We start from the raw sequence: 9272 nt of genomic DNA, 5'->3' as shown, positions 1-9272 counted from the left end.
ATCTCTGCTTTTTAATATGTTGTCCAGATTTTCCATAGCTTTTCTTCCAAGGAGCAAGGGTCTTAATTTCATGGTTGTAATTGTTGTCTGCAGAATATAAATTCTGAATATAAAATCTGACACTGCTTTGATTTCTTCTCCCTCTATTCACCAGGAAATTATGGGACAAAAATTATTGGTATTTTTGAGATTGTTGATGTTTCTACTGGCAATTTTAATTTCATCTTTTGATTCATCCTACCTAGTATTTCACATGACGTGCTATACACATAAGTTAAATAAATAAGGTGACAATATACAGTCTTATATTCCTTTTCTAATCTTAAACCAATTGGTTATTCCATATTTGATTCTAACTTGTTGCTTCTTAGACTATATACAGGCTCCTTAGGAGACAAATAAGAAAATCTGATACTTTGAGAGCTTGCCACACTTTGTTGTGTTCCACATAGTCAAAAGCTTTAGAGTAGTCAATGAATTACTAGATTTTTTTTCCTGAAACTTCCTTATTCAACTGCTTTACTTTAGGAGTCATTTAATGGTCAACTAACTGGAGCCAGAGTTGAACAAGAGAAAATAAACTGACTTGAATAAATTACAATGTTTGTTCAATATATCCAAACTTTTCTCAGAACCAAGGCCTTCATTTAAATAATAATATTCAATATGTCAGCAAGATATGGAACTAAGAGTATCTGAAGAACTAAAAATGAATATCATGCAATAGGTGATGGAAAGACAAATGATCGATATGATCAGGCTACATCATGCATTATATTATGATGAACTTCAAAGAATAATAGACGTGAATAAGAGATGTCATCAGGAAGATGAATGCCCAGAAAAGAAAATGGGATGCTCATGTGGCTAAAGCAAGTTATGCCTAGAAATTGAATAGACTATAGGATCTTAAAGGGACCTAGATCTTAAAGGGACATCAAAGGTCGACCAGAGATTTGGATTTTATAACTAAAGAAACTGAAGCCCAAGGAGGTTATCAGTTTGCCAAGGACATGTTATCAGAGGTAGACATCACGAGTGATCCACTAGGATCACTTAGAATTTCCAGAGCAAATAGAGAAGAACTTGAGCTTGGTGAATGAACCTCCTCTAAACAAATTTATAGGGACACACAGATTAGATAGAATTGCGCAAGATGATCAGGCATGCATAGGTTGCAATCTATATCCAAGTCAATGAGATCATGAATTCATTTCAATATATGAGCTGAAAAAAAAAATTTCTGAAGAAAGAGAGAAGCATTTCACCAAATTCCTTTTCAGAGACAACTCTGACCCTGATACTAGCATACAGTAGAGAAAAGCAGAGAAAGAGAAAAAGGACCAATCTCATTAATGAATATTTATGAAAAAACATAAAATCTTTGCAAGAACACAGAAATATATCTTTAAAATAATTCAGCATTAACAAGTCAGATTAATGCCAGAGATGGAAGAATGGATTGACATTTAGAAAATAATTTGCTTGATTAATCATTTAAACAAAAAAAAAAATGACAGAATTCATGATTATTTTAATAGATGAAGAAAAGGTATTTGATAACATAGTTCACTAAATTATATTAAAAATCCCTAAAGAACATAGATTTGCAAGGACCTTTTAAAAAAAGATGTCAAAAGTATTTATAACCAAGAGCCAGAATTAATTTGAAATAGGTAAATGCTATACAATTTCCCAGTAAAACAAGGTTGTTATCTCTTACCCATTATTATTTGGCTTAGTTCCACAAATACCAGGTATGACAATAAGAAATACCAAAAAAAATTAAAGCTATAAACATCAGCAAAGAGGAGATAATATTATTCCTCAAGATTCCAGCATAATTAAGTACTTGGAAACTTCCAGAGACAATTAATAGCTCATCAAAACCGAGTACAAAATATGTCCACAAAAATCACCAGCATATTTATTCAGTTCTACAAAAAAAGGAAGAAATTATAATAAAACAAAATTCATTTAGAATAAATAAAAATTCATTTAAATATCTGAATGTTAAACTAGCACAATCCACTAAGATTTATGAAAATACAATTTCAAACCTCTCTGTAAAGAGAGAAAAGAATTACAAAGTTAATACTACTCATGATTAAACCTCATTAATATAATAAAATTTAAAATTCTTAAATTGTATCTTTAGTGCAAAAACAATGAAATTATGAAAAGGACACTTTATAGAACTAAATAAAATAATAAGAAAAATTTGGAAGAAGAAAATGTCAAGAATCTCAAAAAAATAAGAAAAGATACACAAGGAGAACTGACAAAACTATTTGATAAAACAACAGACATCAAAAGTACTCGATTCTAATTTTTAAAAGATCAGAGTAAACAAGTGAAACATACTATATAGGCAAGAACCCATAGCAATTAAAAGTGACACCAGTATTTGATAAGCCATTAAATTTCTAGGGGAAGGATTCCCATTTTAATAAGAATTGCTGAAAAAAATTAAAAATCAATATGACAAATTAAGTTTAAATCAAAATCTTAGATGATATATCACAATAAGCTACAAATGGATATGATAATATTTTTAAGTGGGAGAAAATGAGATTAATTACTTTTTACAACTATGACCAGAGGGAGAATGTTTAACTAAATAAGATCACAAAAGATAAAATAGACCATTTTGAGACATTAAAAAGTGCATGAATAATTATAGAATTATAGGATTATAGAATAATTAAGAAGAGAATGAAAATGGTGAGGGAGAATTGCATCAATATACCCAATAAAATCTGGTATCCAAAATAGATAGGGAATAAACAAAAGTATATAGTATCAATACATAATTGTCAAAGAACCTCAACAAAAATCTTTCAAAATAAGTATAAGCTTCGCCTCAAACACAACAGTTCCTGTCTGTGTGACCCTGGGCAAATCACCCCAATTGCCTCAGAAAAAAAATAAGTATAAGCTTCACATGTGAAAACATGCTCCAATCTAATAGAAATAGAAGTCTTTATTAAAATATGGAGGTATTACCTTTGTAATGAAAAATGAAAAACATGGCAACACATAATGATGAAAGAAAGTGCAATGAGGAGACAGACATACTAATAAACTCTTGGTAAAACTCATTTGGTTCAACTGCTTTATCAATTTATATTTAGGGACTGTACTTTTGAGAAGGTATAAATATACCTTAACTCAGGGAAACTACTATTGGGCATGTATCCTGAAGGAAGAAAAGGGAAAAACAAAAACAAAAAATATTCATAGTAATGGTCTTTTAGAACAGTTGAAAAGAAATTGTGGTTTATAAGTAAAATGGAGGATTATTATGCAATAGGAAATAATTAATATGAGGAATTCAAAGAATCAAGAGAATGAGGATGAATTAATGCATAATGAAATAAATAAACTAAAAGAACAATAAATAAAATGACTACAATTACATGGTTGAAGATGTTACTGTAAGAAGTCAAAATGAGTAACTAGAAAACTAATGAAGGTCCTAGTAGATATATATTGAAACATATTTTCCTCACCCTGGTAGCAGAAAGGCAGGGAGCTGCTAAACCAAAATGAAGAAATAAAATGAGTATCATAAACAAAGAAAAAGAAAGAAAGAGAAATTAAGCATTAACAAACAACTTCCTGCTCCAAACTGAAAGCAAAAGCCTTTCACTGAATTCATAAATAAAATCAGACATTTTAAAATTATTTCTATCAAAAGCTTTAAAAATGATAATTCACAATAATAAAAGAAGAAATAAGGAAAATCCTGAAGAACTGTTGCCCAATTATATCCTAAGAAAAATAATAGAAATAACAGAATAAATGGAAAGGTCTGAATTGAGAAAAGAACTATTATTGACAAAAGAATTTTACTCCTTTGTGTACTTGTAAAATTATGCTTTGATTTCTCTCTGGTATTATTTGTTTACTTTTAACTTTGGGTCTGCTTTTTCTTTTTTTAAAAAACAAAAGCATCTCTAGAAGTGGGGCAATTTATTTCATTATTTAGATTTACCTCAGTAAAAGGAAAAAGGCATCAAAATTCAGGCATCAAAACTCAGGCCGAAGACAGTAGATTATATTGACACTAAAAGATTATGTTTAAAGACTATGTCTTTCTGTTAATAGTTACTAAACTACTAACATGGAAAGAGATACGAATGGCCAATCACCATCTTTCTATTGGCTAGTTTTTGCTCTCAAATCAAGTACCTGCTTTTTTTTTTTTTTTTTCTTCATCTGGTCAAACTTTCTTCCCCTTTCCTTCTAGTGAAAAGCTGGTAACATAGCTTTTCTAGACATAAATACTGAAATTCTTTGCTTATCTTCTTTGGTCTTGTGTAAATTTAAAAAAAAATACTATCTACTGTAAATTACCCCAATCTGCTCAAAGGTGTTGTCAAAAAATATCTTCTCTCATTGTACTTCTAGATTTTGCATAATACTTATCTTGTAGATCTCTAAATCTGACTTTAATCAGAGGAGACAAGAGACTGAAATTAATATATTATCCACAAGAAGTATAGAGAATGTATGTTCTGGACATGTGACAAACAAGATGGAGGTGTAAGCAGAAAGCCTAGTCCTTAAATAACTCAAAAAAGTCCAAAAAGAGGAATTCTGCTCCAGAGGTAAGACAATTAAAGCTGTTTCAGTTAGATAAGAAAGCACGAAGCCCAGCAAGACAATAATCTTAGGAATTAATAGTGGAAAATGCTCATTCTTCCCTAGTTCATTCTGTACACTTTTCTCTACCAGTCTTCATGGTTCAACAGAGTACACAAGTCAACACAAAAGCTAATTCTTTGGGAACCACTCAGGAGTTTCCCTTCTGCTGATGTCTCTGCCAAAACAAGCTACCTCTGCTTTTATTCCAGCATCTTGTTATAACTAGCAATGGACTTCAACATTGTTCATTCACCTCGGAAGGAAAGGTCCACTTGCTTCTCTTCTGCCTGAGACTGCTCCCTAAATCAGAGATCCTAAAGGCATCAGAAGCTAACTGGAATAAATATTCTGCCTCCTCCAAGCCTATGGAAAGTATTAGATATTCATTTATTCCAGAGAGAAAATTAAAGAATAAAGAAAACAAAGGCTCAGCATCTGGCGCCATACTAGACCTGAAGGAAAGAAAATAGAATCCAGCTGGGGTCTGTCCTGAACCCCAAGAAACTACTTAGGGCAGAGACTGAAACTAGTAAAAACTAAATTGTACAACATGAAAGGTGGTTAAGGTAGAGTCAAAGTTTGATCCTAGTGATAAGTTCCCTGTGGAATATAAGAAAAAAAGATTAAATCAGAAAAGAGTTCAAGAAGAAATTTCACTGAACAACCTACATAAGCAAAAAAAAAAAATCAAAAGGAAGATAAAAAAAGTTAAAAAGGAAGATGAATGTCAATATCTAAAAAAATTAAATATTTTTTCAAAATAAATATTGCAAAACAAATGAAATTGAGCCTATTTGTAGAAAATTTATTTTTAATTGGAAAAAAAGTCAGCTATTAAAGAAATAGAAATAGCATAAAGAACAACAAAGGAATAATCAAGATATTTTTTTCTCAAAGTATACAAGCAGACAAAGATGAAAACAGAATTTCTAAAAAAAAAAAATAAAGAAGCAATGGTAGAAGAGCAGGCCTGGAACACTGACTAAACCCTACAATTCTATAGGTGATTCAATGTGTTTTATTAAATTAAATTGCAGAGTGGAAGGGTGTACAAAACAGAGGAGTGGAGTAATAAGTATTGAAAAAAAAACTGTTTTTGGAGCTGGGGATACAAAGACAAAAATAGTCCTTCCCCTCAAAGAGCTCACATTCTACTGGGAGGTGGGAGCTAAACTACAATAGATACATAGACAAGATAATTTGTAACTGGGAGAATTCTAGAAATTGAAATAGGGAACCAGCCTTTGTTTGATTCCTTCCTTTTCTTCAGTTTTCTACCAAATAATGATCTTTGTAAATTGACTTTTCTTTAATTACTGTTCTCTGCTAATAAGAATTGAAAAAACAAAGTATTTATCAGATGTCTTAGAAAAGGATACTACCAATCCAAGAGTTTGAGAAATTGCACATACTTTAGGAGAGCCAGATTTTCAGAAATAAACTGATCACTGTAATGGAGTTAACTTTTCTCAACAATGCAGTGATTCGATACAACCCCAATAGATTTGGAGGAAAATGTCTGGCATCCAGAGAGAGAACTGTGGAGACTGAATGTTGATCAAAATATAGTATTTTCACCTTTTTTGTTTGTTTCTTTCTTTCTTTTAGTCTGATTTTTCTTGTATAAAATGACAAATATGGAAATATGTTTAAAAGAATTACACATATTTAACCTATACCAGATTATTTACTATCTTGGGGGGTAGGAAAGGGAGAGAGGGAAAACACAAAGTTTTACAAAAATGAAGCTTGAAAATTATCTTTGAGGTGGAGCCAAGCTGATGAAATAAAGGCAGGAACTCACCCAACCTCTCCCCAAAACTGCTTCATATTCCTTTAAATAACGACTAAACAAATGTTAGAGTGACAGAACACCTAAAAAGATGAACTAGAATAGTTTCCAATTGAAGGCAACTTAGAAGATCAGCAGAAAAGGTCTGTGGTATCAGGGTGAGAATCCAGCATGCAGTCCTGGTGCAAGCCACACTAGCAAAGCTCTGACCCAGCCCCAGCCCAGGCCCCAGTGTCAGTGAGGCAGGATCTCAAAAAATCCAAACACAACTTCAGAAGATGATAATAAAGTCAAAGTTCCCACATCCAAAGGCCAAAGAAAATTATCTTTATGTATTTGGAAAAATAAAATATTACTGAAAAATTTAAAAATAAAGAAATAAACTGATCTATAGAAATTGAAACTAAATAATTGAAATCAGGTGGAATAACTATTCTCCTAAAGACAAATTGTTTTTCAAGACTATTGTAGGAAATGTCTGTCATACACACATACACACACACACACACAAAAAAAAAAAAAAACAACACATAGACATTCACAGATATATAAAGAAACATATATGAAAAAGGAAATGTTAGTGGTTTGACAGGTACAACTGAAACCCCACAGTTCACGCCAATCATTTTAGCTATCTTCTACCTACCGTAGCTCAGAAAACTAATGTCCTATTAAGTACTAAATTGGACATTAAAAAGAATATTTATTTTTATATTTAACTTGCTCAAACTACAAAGAATATACTTTACTTCCCCTACTTGCCTTAGATAAGTTATTGAATACATCTGTAGAACAGTTTTGTTTTGTTTTGTTTTAATCTGTAAAATTAGCAGGTTAGACTAAAAAGAAAAGAGAAGACTGAGAAGTGGGGTAGGGGAGTTTGGGCTTGCTATCTTCAAGTATTTGAAGATGAGTTTTGTGGGAAAAGAATTAGGTTTTTACTGGGCCCAGAGCAATGTTAGGTGGAAGTTGTGAAGAGGCAATTCAGAAAATTCTTCCTAACAATTAAGACTAATCAGAAGGGGAATACTTTAGAAAAAGATAGATTCCCCCCCTCATTTGTGAGTTCCAAAAATAAAAACAGGAAACACTTGATCTAGATATTGTCTAAATCTTGTTTTCCTATGATTCTGTGGTCTCGGTGGCCAACTAATCCAAGCCACTCCTGGGGAGAAAGATATTTTTTTTAATAAAGCTTTTTTATTTTCAAAACATATATATGGATAATTTGACAACATTGACCCTTACATAGCCTTGTGTTTCAGATTTTCTTTTCCTTCCCCCTATTCCCTCCCTTAGATGGCAAGTAATTCAATATAGGTTAAACATGTTAAAATATATGTTAAATCCAACATATATAAACATATTTATACAATTCTCTAGCTGCACAAGAGAAATCAGATAAAAAAAATAAAGTAAATGAGTAAGAAAACAAAATGCAAGCGAACCACAATAAAAAGAGTGAGAAAAGTTATGTTGTGATCCATATTCAGTTCCTACAGTCCTCTCTCTGGGTATAAATGGCTCTTCATCACAAGATCATTGGAACTGGCATCAATCATCTCATTGTTGGAAAGAGTCGTGTTTTATCAGAATTGATTGTCGTATAATACTGGTGTGGCCGTGTACAATGATCTCCTGGCTCTACTCGTTTCACTTAGTATCAGTTCGTGTAAGTCTCTCCAGATCTCTCTAAAATCATCCTCCTGATGATTTCTTATAGAATAATAATATTCCATAATATTCATGTACCAAAAAAGATACTTTCTATAATGTACCCACCAAGTTGTCATCCAGCTATTGGCTGAAGATTGCCAACAAAGAGAAACCCACCATTTTTTAAAGAGCTTTTTATTTACAACATATATGCATGGATAATTTTTCAGCATTGACAACTGCAAAACCTTGTGTTCCAATTTTTCCTTCCCCCCTCCCCTCCCCCAGATGGCAGATAGACTAACATGTTAAATATGTTAAAGTATATGTTAAATACAATATATGTATACATATCCATACAGTTATTTTGCTGCACAAGAAGAATCGGATTTTGAAATAATGTAAAATTAACCTGAGAAGGAAATAAAAAAATGCAGGTGAGCAAAAATAGAGGAATTGGGAATGCTATGTGGTGGTTCACACTCATTTCCCAGAGTTCTTTCCCTGGGTGTAGCTGGTTCTATTCATTATTGAACAAATGGAACTGATTTGGTTCATCTCATTGTTGAGTATTGTTGAATATAGTATTGTTGAAGTATACAATGATCTCCTGGTCCTTCTGATTTCACTCAGCATCAGTTGATGTAAGTCTCTCCAGGCCTCTCTGAAATCGTGCTGCTGGTCATTTCTTACAGAGCAATAATATTCCTTAATATTCATATACCACAATTTATTCAGCCATTCTCCAATTGATGGGCATCCACTCAGTTTCCAGTTTCTGGTCACCACAAAAAGAGCTGCCACAAACATTTTGGCACATGTGGTTCCCTTTCCCTTCTTTAAGATCTCTTTGGGATATAAGCCCAGTAGTAACACTGCTGGATCAAAGGGTATGCACAGTTTGATAACTTTTGGACATAGTTCCAAATTGCTCTCCAGAATGGCTGGATGTATTCACAATTCCATCAACAATATATTAGTGTCCCAGTTTTCCCACCATTCTTAAATATAATGTTCTTTTCTCTAAATGTGATGTTCTCTGGGAGCAGATTTCTTGGGGGGCTTCTGGAGGCAGCCTTAGTTTCAGTTCAGTGTAATCACCCTGAATGTAGCCAGGAATTAAAGTCCAAATCCTTTATTTTCTTCTTCAAAATCTTGTCTCTTTTCCTGGGGC

Source organism: Sminthopsis crassicaudata, chromosome 5 (genome assembly GCF_048593235.1).
Source record: "Sminthopsis crassicaudata isolate SCR6 chromosome 5, ASM4859323v1, whole genome shotgun sequence".
In the NCBI taxonomy this organism is placed as follows: Eukaryota; Metazoa; Chordata; class Mammalia; order Dasyuromorphia; family Dasyuridae; genus Sminthopsis; species Sminthopsis crassicaudata.
This window is presented reverse-complemented; position numbering follows the sequence as displayed.